At 32.2% G+C, this 11410-nt stretch overlaps 1 long non-coding RNA gene across 4 annotated transcripts; it reads left to right on the top strand.

Moving 5' to 3' along the window:
- Positions 1-273: 273 nt before the first annotated feature.
- LOC114416927 lies at positions 274-8166 on the top strand. Of its 4 annotated transcripts, none has more exons than XR_003667661.1 (5): positions 274-396; positions 2848-2907; positions 4505-4595; positions 7374-7438; positions 7871-8166. It is a non-coding gene; the product is annotated as an uncharacterized LOC114416927 (long non-coding RNA). The 4 variants fall into 4 exon arrangements; XR_003667662.1 differs by having other exon boundaries at positions 7371-7438; XR_003667663.1 differs by having other exon boundaries at positions 4264-4595.
- The last annotated feature ends 3244 nt before the right edge of the window (positions 8167-11410 follow it).

The raw sequence follows: 11410 nt of genomic DNA, 5'->3' as shown, positions 1-11410 counted from the left end.
TAAAATACAGGTTGCATCATAGAGGAGTTCAACATAGATTAACTTTCTCCTTCATCTCCTTTTTCGAACCCATTTCTTTCATATCTTTGTCTTGCGGCCTTATTATGGGAGAGACCGCACAACAAGCTCCAAAGACTATTTCAAGGAAATAGGAGTGTGGATGAGTATTACAAAGAGATGAAAATTTCCTTGATTAGGGATCAAATTGAGAAGTCTCAAGAGGCCACCATGACAAGGTTTTCGCATGGTCTCAATGGATAGATCCAAGACCTTGTAGAGTTGCACCACTATGCCTCTTTGGAGGATCTCATTCATCAAGCTATCAAGGTGGAACAACAAGTAAAGAGGAAACAAACATACAAGGAGAGAGGATCTCCATTTAAATCTCATGAAAAGGTGTTTCCCTTGGTAAAACTAATTCTAACCCTACTCCCACTTCTTCAAAAGCGAGTTCCATTAAATGTTTTAAGTGTTTGGAAAAGGGTCATATTGTCTCCCAATGTCCTAACAAAAGGACAATGGCTGTGTTGGGTAATGGGGTTATTACTAGTGCAACTTTTTCTTGCTCTTCTAGTTCTTCTACTGAAAGTGAAAGTCAATGTGATGTACAACCCTTGAAAGGTGATCTTTTGATGGTTAGAAGGTTAATGGGGAGTGTGTGTAAGGATTGAGATGAAACACAAAGGGAGAACATTTTTCATACTAGGTGCATGGTCATGGGGAAAATATGGTCTTTCATTATTGATGGGGAAAATTGTAGCTAGCCAAAGATTGATAGAAAAGCTTGCTTTGAAAACTTCCCCTCACCCTAGGCCTTACAAACTACAATGGTTGAGTGAGAATGGGGAGCTAGTTGTAGATATACAAGTTTTGATATGCTTTTCCATTGGAAAATATGTTGATGAGATACTATTTGATGTAGTCCCTATGGAGGCTAGCAATCTCTAACGTGGAAGGCCTTGGCACTATGATAAGGATGTTGTCCATAATGGTGTCACAAACAAATTTTCATTTGTTCATAAAAGGAAAAAGGTTACCCTCACACCTATGTCTCCAAGTGAGGTTTGTGAGGATCAAATAAAAAATGAGAGTGAAAAGAGAACAAGAGACTAAAGTGAAACTTTTTAAACATAAGAAACCAAACTAAAACATACATAAAGTCTCTTATTACACAATATTACTATTTGGATCCTATGCGTTATATGTTGTTGGCTACCTTATACCATTATATTAGATCAAGACCAAATCATTAATTTCTCTAAGTAACGAGGGAGAACACTGAAGTGGATGGAAACATTTTAATTTGTAATAATCGATGAATGTGACTCTAGAAGCGTTTGAGAAGCTTGATTTCAAAGAAGGGAGTAAAAGCACTACTAGAAATATAAGTTTCTATGACACCTATTCTACGATGGTTCTAAGTGGACCGCCTTAGAAAATGAACCTGTGGCATTGTTGTAATTATTGTAATGAAAAATGTCTTTTACAACACACAATCACTACTAGAAAAAGTGCTTATTACGACACCTAAACTACGACGGTTGGCAAAAAACCGTTTTTGAAAATGATTGGGTGGCAATATTGTAATAAATTATGTGTTTAAGGAATGTTATTTAGAAAGTCGTCGTAATTGATTGATGTACAAAGACGGCTTCCGAAGACCGTCTTTGTATTTTTACATTTTTTTCATTTTCTCTCTCTTATCATAAACTTGTTACTTTCTTTTTCTTGATATTCTCGCTTTCTCTCTCTTATGGGTAGCGCACTCGTCACGCTTCTTCACCTCAACTTAGCGCACGAGTCCTTCTATGGTCCTTGCCTCTGTTTAGTTTCATTCACTCCTCACTGTAAAACCTAGAAAGCCAAAATCACAACAATTCCAAGTGCATTTTAAATCCTAGGTAAAGTGAAACCACGCTACTCTCACTCTTTTCTTTCTTTTTAACACTCTTAATTCTTCCCTATTCTCCATTCACCCCCAAAACACCTTCCCTCCCAGACCCACACTAAAAAAAATCAAATTTCACGGTTCAAAAATGAGAGTTAACTTCCATGAGCAAAAATCATTATCGTTCTCCTCAATATTTCTGACCGCATTTTTTTTAATGTTTCTCGCAGGTTTAAGGTTTTCGTTTCTCCTTAAATATTTTTTTCGTTATTATAAATAGTTCCTACCATAATTTCTATATTTAAAACCCTAAAATATTTTTAAAAAAAATATTTGGTCCTTAAATTCTTTTTTGTTTGGACCTAAGAAAGAGAAGAGTTAGTGATGACGGTCTTTCATTTCTTCAACTACGCCATTCTCACCTTCGGCCCCCATGATGTCTTCTATTTTGCCACGCCCTTGTAAGTCTCTCTCTCTTTCCCTTTTTATTCACAACTCACACATCAGATCTATATCTCTTACATTAATTTCAGCTTCAATTGCTTTAACAATTAGCCCTTCGCTTATCGATTTTAGGCTCTCGCAACTTCGCATGCTTCAATTGTTCTATAACAAATTACAGTTCTATACTTATAGCCGATAAATTGCTTGCTCAATGTATTTTAGAATCTTATGGTTGTCATGAATTTTGGAATCCCCCCTTTTCTGCGTTCTTGAAAAGCTAGGTCTCGTACGTGGTTTCGTGTGTTAGTAAAGTAATAGGTTTCAATATGCAGATCTGAGTATGATACACTCAGAACCTCTATCAAAGCCGTTGTTGTTTATCTTTCAACGACATTAGTGAAAGTTGGTGAATATACTGAATTCTAAACTATTCTTGTGTAGTTGTACAAAGATAGATAACAATGAAGAATGAACAATCTGATTCATTTTTTTTTTTGGGTCTGATTCTCTGGCAGCTTATTTGTCTAGCTACTTTTCTCAAGGTTTCGGAGAATGATAGCTCTGATCCGTATCAGGTATGTCTCTGAATTGCTTATATGCATATAACATTCATGGAGGGATACTAGATAACAATTTAAGTTTTAAGTCTTAAAGGAAGACCCCATATTTATAGCAATTTTTTTAATTATATTGTTGTAAGCTAATGAGCTTCGTTTTTACTAGTTGTACTATTCCACTACTTGACTTAGAATAGTTGTATATACTCATCTTATAACATCATATCCTCTCATATCTATAATTAACGGTGAATTACCTAAATAAACTTAATAGGAGAATGCTTGATTAGGTTGAGGAAGGATGAATAACCAAAACCCGTAACAATGCTTTGTCAAAGATTGTGATAAAAACAAATAGAAAATTCACTTTTTTATTTTAATTTATATGTCAAGTTTTTATTTGTTGAACATAATGTGAGGCGAAATTGATGATTTAAATCTCATTTACTAATGATTTGACATATTATTTATTATTATTATTGCTGAATGCTTTTCTACTATATTTTAATTACTGCAAGATAAGAAACCTCTAGTGCATCAAAACTAGAAGCACATTAAAGTCTAAATAACAATGACAATAATAACAAAGATAAGAAAAAAATAAAATAAAAATTAAAAAGAAAAAGACTTTTCAAAAAGGAAATAAATTATACTTAAATATTTTATTCAAATAGAGAGGATCCAATTATCTACTATAAAAATGGAAATAAAGTATTTATTTTTTAAAAATTCAATAGTTTTACAAAAAAAATATTATAAATTCAATAGTCTTAGGTAGTTGTTTTATAAGTTTAAATAAAGGTTGAGGTTTTGAATTTATTTTTTTTGAATTGTGATTCTGTGAATAAGTTGGTTAAGTAGCACTTTTTTTTTTTTACCTTGAGTATGTGGTTTCAACTAGTTATTTTCTCTTGCAAGCAGGCAAATGAAGATGAAGTTGTTAAAGCAAATAATTTGTATTATTTAAATTTTTAACATGTTTTATAATATCAATTAGTATCTATCAATATAATTTTTTGATTTTTTTTCAAATTTACAATATTTATGCACACACACACATATAATTAATTTAAATTATTTGTACTTATATTTTAATAATTATTTTAGATTAAACCCACCTCTCTCACTGTAGTTTCTTCTCTTTTCTCTGTAACAAAATATCATATTTTTTTAGGATTAATATATATTACTTTTAGGCATTTAGCAGATTCTACTTTGAAATTTTTATAGTTTTTCCTTTTTCAACTTTATATTTGTTACTAAGAACAAGCTGTATGATATCATATTGTTGGTGATTGTTTATTAATTTTGGAGATTCATTCAGATTTCCAATTCCAGTATTAAACAAAATCCATTTGATTATGATTTGTACAGCTAGGAGAATATTCTTTTCATTAATTTAGGGAAGGGCATTTCAGAGTTCAAGTTTATTGGCTTTGGCTTTTCTCCTGCGGCCATAGGAAGTAGGGAGTTCAAACTGATATTAGAATGACTATAGATGTGGTTGTTTTTATCAAGGGGGGGGGGGGATCCACTTATTTATGGATCTGGTACAGAATGACCTTAAAAATCATGTTTGCTGGCATGTTTATGGTCTCCTTTATCGGTGAGACAGAGAATACAGGGAGGCAATCAAGTGCTATCGAAATGCACTGAGAATTGATACCGACAACATTGAAATTCTTCTTGACCTATCACTCCTACAGGTAACATCTTTAATGAATTTGCCTTTAGTTGCTTCTCTATAATCAATAAATTTAACTTGGATGTTAGTCTTTGATTATGCTGGCATGTACTTAAGTTTGAAAATCATAATGTTAGTCTGTTAAACAAGTGGAGGTGTTTTTTTTCTGTCTTATATTTTCTGTTTTACTGAAAATAATAACAGGATGTGCTTAAATTAGAATTATTTATCACATTAGAACTTGGGCTGGATTAAGGGGAAAGGTGAATGAAAATCTCCTTCTGGTCTCCTTCCGTTCTGAATTTTGAAGTGCACAAAGAAAGGCCATATCATGGGAGGAATTTCACCCTAGGACCTTAGAGGACAACTCATTATAATCCTTATGAGTAAGAGTGGATAACATAATCTCGTAAAAAAAGTGCAGATAACATAATGTGAAAGGTAGAGTGCATAATGGAAATTAAATTAATTTTTTACACTCACAATTTATGTTCCATAACATTAGCAAGTATAACTATTTTGATATTATTTGTACAAGTTGAGTATCTACTGTATTATTTAATTAACTACTTTGATGAATGATAATTGGTACTATTGAGTTTTAACGCTTTTTAAATGTATAGGTAAAACAAACACTGCAGAAACTTGACATATTTAAGTTGTGACTTTACACAAGCAGCCTTAAACAGTGCATGCTAAACCCTGTCATGGCAGTAGAGATTATTTTTACGAGTTAAATTTATACATATATGGTCATATGTGAGTATATAGAGTGAATTGAAGGGACTCTTATTATGAGAAAGTGAGATAATCATGATTAATTAAGTATCAGATGAAATCATGCAATATTTAAGATTAAAGATAATGTGACATAACTTTTTAAGAGATTATATAAGCATAATTATCCACGTACATGATTATATATTCTAAATTTACTTCTCGTATCTTCTTATTACAAATAATATTCTCACTTTATGTATCCCGTTGTGTGTAAAATATTTTTACACAAATATATATAAGAAATTTCATATATATATATATATATATATATATATATATATATATATATATATATCTTTATATATATATATGGATGAATTTGTTTAAACTTACTTTATCTTATTATTGGGCATTACTTTATACTAAAAAAATAAAAAAAATTACTTATTTTATTAAACTGAGTGTTTATTTCAACAAATAATTTTAAAGAAACTACTCATATATTATATTTATAAATAAATAGATTTGTTACAAGAAAACGACAAAATCTTATTATTGGAGATTTATGCGGAAAAATATTTTACACCAACTATGTACATTTTATACAGTAGAATGCTTTTTAAGATACTATAAACATGTTTTAATATATACCACAAAATATTTATTTTCCATTCAATAAATAATTAATAATTTTCAGTATTTTTTAATGAAATGTTCATCATGGGTTCTCCTATACCGTATATTAAAATTATGTTATGCTTATTTTAAGGTTATATAATGGTTCTAAGGTCCTAAGATGGTTTCAGCGGGGACTCGGGGTGTGTGTGTGTGGTTCTCTGTCAAACCCAGTGGTTTGGATTTATGAATTTATATGTCCAACAGATATGGTATTCCTTGTCTAGTACAAGTCTTGGTATTGGTGACTTCTGTGAGGCATAATGGGACTGGAAAATGGCTTATTTGTGCACCAGTTATTTTATTCACATAACCTAAGAAGCAGGTGGAGTAAATGATAATACTCATTATTAATTCTTAGGTTGACCTCTGAGTGGTATTCATGGTACTTTGAAGCTTCTATCAATTAGATAAGACCCTTAGTAGCGTTGGTGTAACTAAAATGTGTATTGGCTTTTTGTGATGCTCTTTAATAATTTATATGCTAATGATAGCTGGTATCCACTATGGCTTTATAAATCACTTTTATAGTTTGATATACGGTCAAATTACATTTGTTGAATACAATTCTCTTTGCTGTCAATGCTACTGTTGTATGTTCAAGAATATGAAATCTTAATATGGTTTGACTGTAGTTATTATTTTTCCTTGTGGTGTTTCTCTTCACTTAATATTATTTCCCAGATCTCATTGTTAGAGGAATGTGAGTTTCTTGAGAGAGCTCTGGAGGAGTTACACAAAAAAGAATCTAAAATTTGATAAATGTAACTAATACATGATATATAACTTGATTCCGAATATGCCTTCCTAGTTTGATAAACTTGTATACAAAGAACAAGAGGTTTCACTTTTAGTAAAGCAATGTCACCTAGAAGAAGGTGAAGCTTTGTACCGGGCATTACTTTCCATGAATCCTGATAATTATAGGTGATCTCTGTTGCCACTTATATTTTAGGTTTAAGTATCTCGATTGATTAGTCATTTTCAGGTGTTTTTTTTTCTCTGATGTTGTTATTTTTTTTTTGGCACCTTTCTTGGTTCTCAATAAAATTTTTCTATTCATAAAAGTTCCATTTTAATTATTCATTGTGTTTCAAATGGTGAGATTGAGATGAACGCATGTATTCTATGGTATATTATGATAACAAAATTACAGGATAGTTTTTGTTGATGTTTTAAAAATTGGACCTGTCATTAAACTTCCTATTCTGCTTTTTATATAAACTTATTAACCTTATATGACTGCCATGTTTTTGATATGTTATGCCTTCAAGGCAGCATGCATGTTCATGTATAAGTTGTCTTGAATGTTCGGTTGAAGACTTTCATTCTTTTGTTTACGTATTTTTAGGCTTATGGTTATATAGACTATTTGTTACTTTTGATTTCGATTGTCTCACAGCAGATGATGATACCAGTAGTGCACAATCATGGAAAACATCTCTCACATAACTTAATGTCTCTTTGAAGGTATAAGTAAAAAACTTATGGCAGTTTTGAACCTCACTTTTGTGTCAAAGTTTGAATGTCCTTAGGAATCACATGTCAGTTCTGCTTAAAGCCATATTCTAATATTTTTTCTATTAACTATTTCCTAGTGTTACTTATTATACATAATATCCTTATCTCCTCTTCATACAATTTACAAGTAGTCTTTGGTTAAGGATTTTGATAGTAATAACATTATATATATTCATAAAGAGGAGTTCTCTCAAGAAACACCAATTTCCAAGTAGTGTCTATTTTTACTTTCTCCTTTTAAAAGTATCTAATTTTTTAACTTGAGAAATAGCAGAATGCTTTTTGTCTCTGTGTGTGTAAACCTTACACTGGGTTGGATTGAATGAATACTTACAATATCTGCTAAGTAACTTTGCTTTGTGTCTTGTTCTTAAAATACAGGATATGATGTACCATGGAAGGTTTTTTTCCAAAATCTTGCTTACGTGTGGGCATATATGCTGAATTCTTTGGTAGTTGGGGGCACTATAACTGTCTATCATATGGCTTCACACATTTTTTAGGTACTGTGTTAGCATTTAATGCTTTATTTTAATTACCACATGATAGTTAATTATGTCATCATCATACAGCTTGACTACTTGATTTTTATTTTATTTTAAATATCTTCAATGTCTAATATTTGGTTAATTTGCGAAAGAAAGTAATTACATATAAATAATTACTAATTTGGTTAATTTGTGTCAAACTTGTTAAAAAATAAACATGTTTAGTGTACTTTATTTGCTTTAAATTAGAAAATATTTGAAAATTTCATATTCATCGCATAAAATTTAATTAATTTCATATTGTCATGTGTTTACTTTTTGAACCTTATATCAACTATGTAAATACAAAAAAAAAGTAGCTCCAAATACAAAAAATAAAAAAATTAGCATTTCTACATCGGTTTGGACATGACCGATGTAGATTGCTAACCATTCTAAGACGATCACATGTGAAAGACCGTCTTAGAATGCTCAGCATTCTACGTCGGTTCTTCAATGACCGTCGTAGAATTATTACCATTCTACATTGGTCCTTCACAACTGAAGGACCGATGTAGAATACTGAGTTCTCTAAGACGGTCAGCATTCTACAATGGTCCTAGCCAACTGACGTAGAATAGACGACCCCTTTTGATGATGTTCCCTATGACGATGGTCATCAATCGATGTAGTTGGTCCCAAATAACCAATGCAGAATGTTGTTTCTCTAGTAGTGAAGGTGGAACAGAAACATCAAAGTTCATTGTGAAGATGAAGACAAAGGTCCACTCTAGAAGACACCTCTGATAAAATATTACACACACCAGGCCAAATGAAAGACTTTGTAATGAGGAAACAAAATTTTCCTAGGGTTGAGTTCCTACATTGCATGAGTTGGAGGAAGGAGCACAAGCTACATCTTAAGAGCAAACCAAACACTAAGAACTACCATGATGCTTTAACCAACAAATCCTGGACATGTTATCCTTGGCCTTATCAAAAGTAAGGTGCACCCAAATCACAACTCAAGCTATATGATATTCAAGTTCATGGATGATTGATATTATCTTGTGAACCTTCAAGTTTAGGTTTCAGTTTTATATTTTTCCTGGTAGTTAACAACATCGATGTACATGGAACTCAAACTCAAGACCATTTATTGTAATTAACAACTTTACACGAGAGGATCATCCACGCCCTCAGAGATATAGAGATAAATGACTGAATTGATTAATGGTATGATATGATAGAATGTTAAAGAGAAATCGAGGGTGTTTGTACTATTTGAGTGTCTAAATATTGCAACTCTTGTATGTTAGCTTAGGGCCAACCCAAATTGTATATAGATTGATAAGGTGACTCACATTAGCTTATATGGCATATAGTAAACTTGAATAGTGAAAGAAGCCATAGTCTAGTTGTGAGGTCACTCGAATATCAATTATAATTAATAATGGGAGAATATCCATTTTTCAGGATAACCTACAGTAACGATGATGCGAGACCAAACACTACTAAAAAAAATATGATTTTACCATCATCAATTTAACATTGGTTTTATGAAAATCGATGCTAACAAATGGACTTTGCTAACATCGGTTTTTTAAAAACCGATCTTGTGTGTATCCCTTAACTTAATTTTTTACCAAAACTGATGTTGGTTGAGGTGCGTTAACAATGGTTAGTAAAAGATCTAATGTTGTCAAATTTTCTAAAACACATAGTCTCTTGCCCTCTAGCTGCCTCATTCTTCTCTCAATGTCATGAACCATAAAAGCTAGTTTGATAGTTGAAAATTGCCCCCTTATACCTCTAGTCTAGGTGTTATTTCCTACACAATGCTATAATTATTTTGCAGTGTTACATAAATTAATCATCCAAGACGACTAGAAACAGTTGTAGGCATAAGCGTCAATCCACCTCCAAAACACAGTTGTATAAAAAGATAATATAAAAAAGAAAACTTTAAGTTGAGTACCATGTCAAGCTCAATATTATTCAAAGAAAAATAGTTCTGATTTGATCAAATGAAAGACCAAGATGGTACCATCTAGAAGTTCCCCAAAGGAAACGGAAAAAAGTCACAGCTTTCTTAAACAGTAATAAAGAGGTCCAAAGTTTCTCTGCAACATGATATAGTTTTCATGTCTTCATGTAGGTGCCAAATGAGTCAATTCAGAAATGGCCCTTTGCAGAGCCTAGTTAAGGTTTAGCATATAGCATAAAGTCTCTGCATTCTTGGCAATTGCAATCCTCAAAGTGGCACTTGATGCACCCTTCACAATAACAAGTTGAGCAGTCTTGGCAAGTTGAAGAACGAGAGCAGCCCCTGCTTGCTTTCAGACTTGATCCCTCTTCATCATCATCGCATGTTATTCTGAAAAATGAAAATTTTCACATCATTAATTAGAATTGATATTTGAGCAGATCTCTCAACTAGAATATAGCTTCTTATAGTATTCAAGTTTACTGTATGCAATATAAGCTAGCGTGAGTCACTTTTCAATCTATATACGGTTTGGCTTGACCCTAAGCTAACATACAAGAGTCCCAATATTTGGACGCTTAAATTGTACATACTCCTTGATTTCTCTTTATCATACTTTCATATCATACCATTAATCACATCAGTCAGTTATCTCTCCATCTCTGAGTGCATGGATGACCATCCGACATAAAGTTCTTCATAACAAGTGGTCTTGACTTTAAGTTATAGGTATGTTGATGTTGTTAATTACTTGGAAAAAGAACGTTGTTGCAATAATCAACTATCCTACCTTACTAAAGCTGGATTGCCTCTAGTTGAAGGTATTTGTGATTTTTAGTAAAATATCAATTATCACTCATCCTTTTTGTCTCTCTAGCTCTTATTGACACATTGTGAGTCCCCAGTATCTTTTTCCAACATATAATGTGTTTTGCAAGACTAAGTACAAACTACGTTCTCAAGAAAATACTAATCATGCATGAACTTGAATATCATACAGCTTGAGTTGGGATTGAGCAACTTACTTTTGATAAGGCCAAAGAGAACAAGTCCAGCATTTGTTGTTTAAAGCATCATGGTAGTTCTTAATGTCTGGTGTGCTCTTGAGATGGAACCTGCGCTCCTTCCCGCATCTCTTGCAATGCAGGAACTCATCCCTGTGAATGTTTTGTTTCCTCATTGCAGAGTCTTTCCGGGTAGCCACATTTGCCTGGTGTGTGTAATATTTTATCAGAGGTGTCTTCGTCTTCGCAATGAACCCATATGTTTCTCTTCCACCTTCCACTCCCTTCCCTTAAAGCATGTTTCTCAAATGCTTCTAGAGTGACATTCACTTATTATTACAAACAAACATGTTTCTTCCAACTTCAGTGTTCTCCCTCGTTTCCACCAACAAATAATGCATAGGATCCAAATTATATTTATTATAATAATAATTTATACTGCTAATAAATTAAAATGAAAAGA

This window comes from Glycine soja, chromosome 6 (assembly GCF_004193775.1).
Source record: "Glycine soja cultivar W05 chromosome 6, ASM419377v2, whole genome shotgun sequence".
NCBI lineage: Eukaryota > Viridiplantae > Streptophyta > Magnoliopsida > Fabales > Fabaceae > Glycine > Glycine soja.
This window is presented reverse-complemented; position numbering and strand designations above follow the sequence as displayed.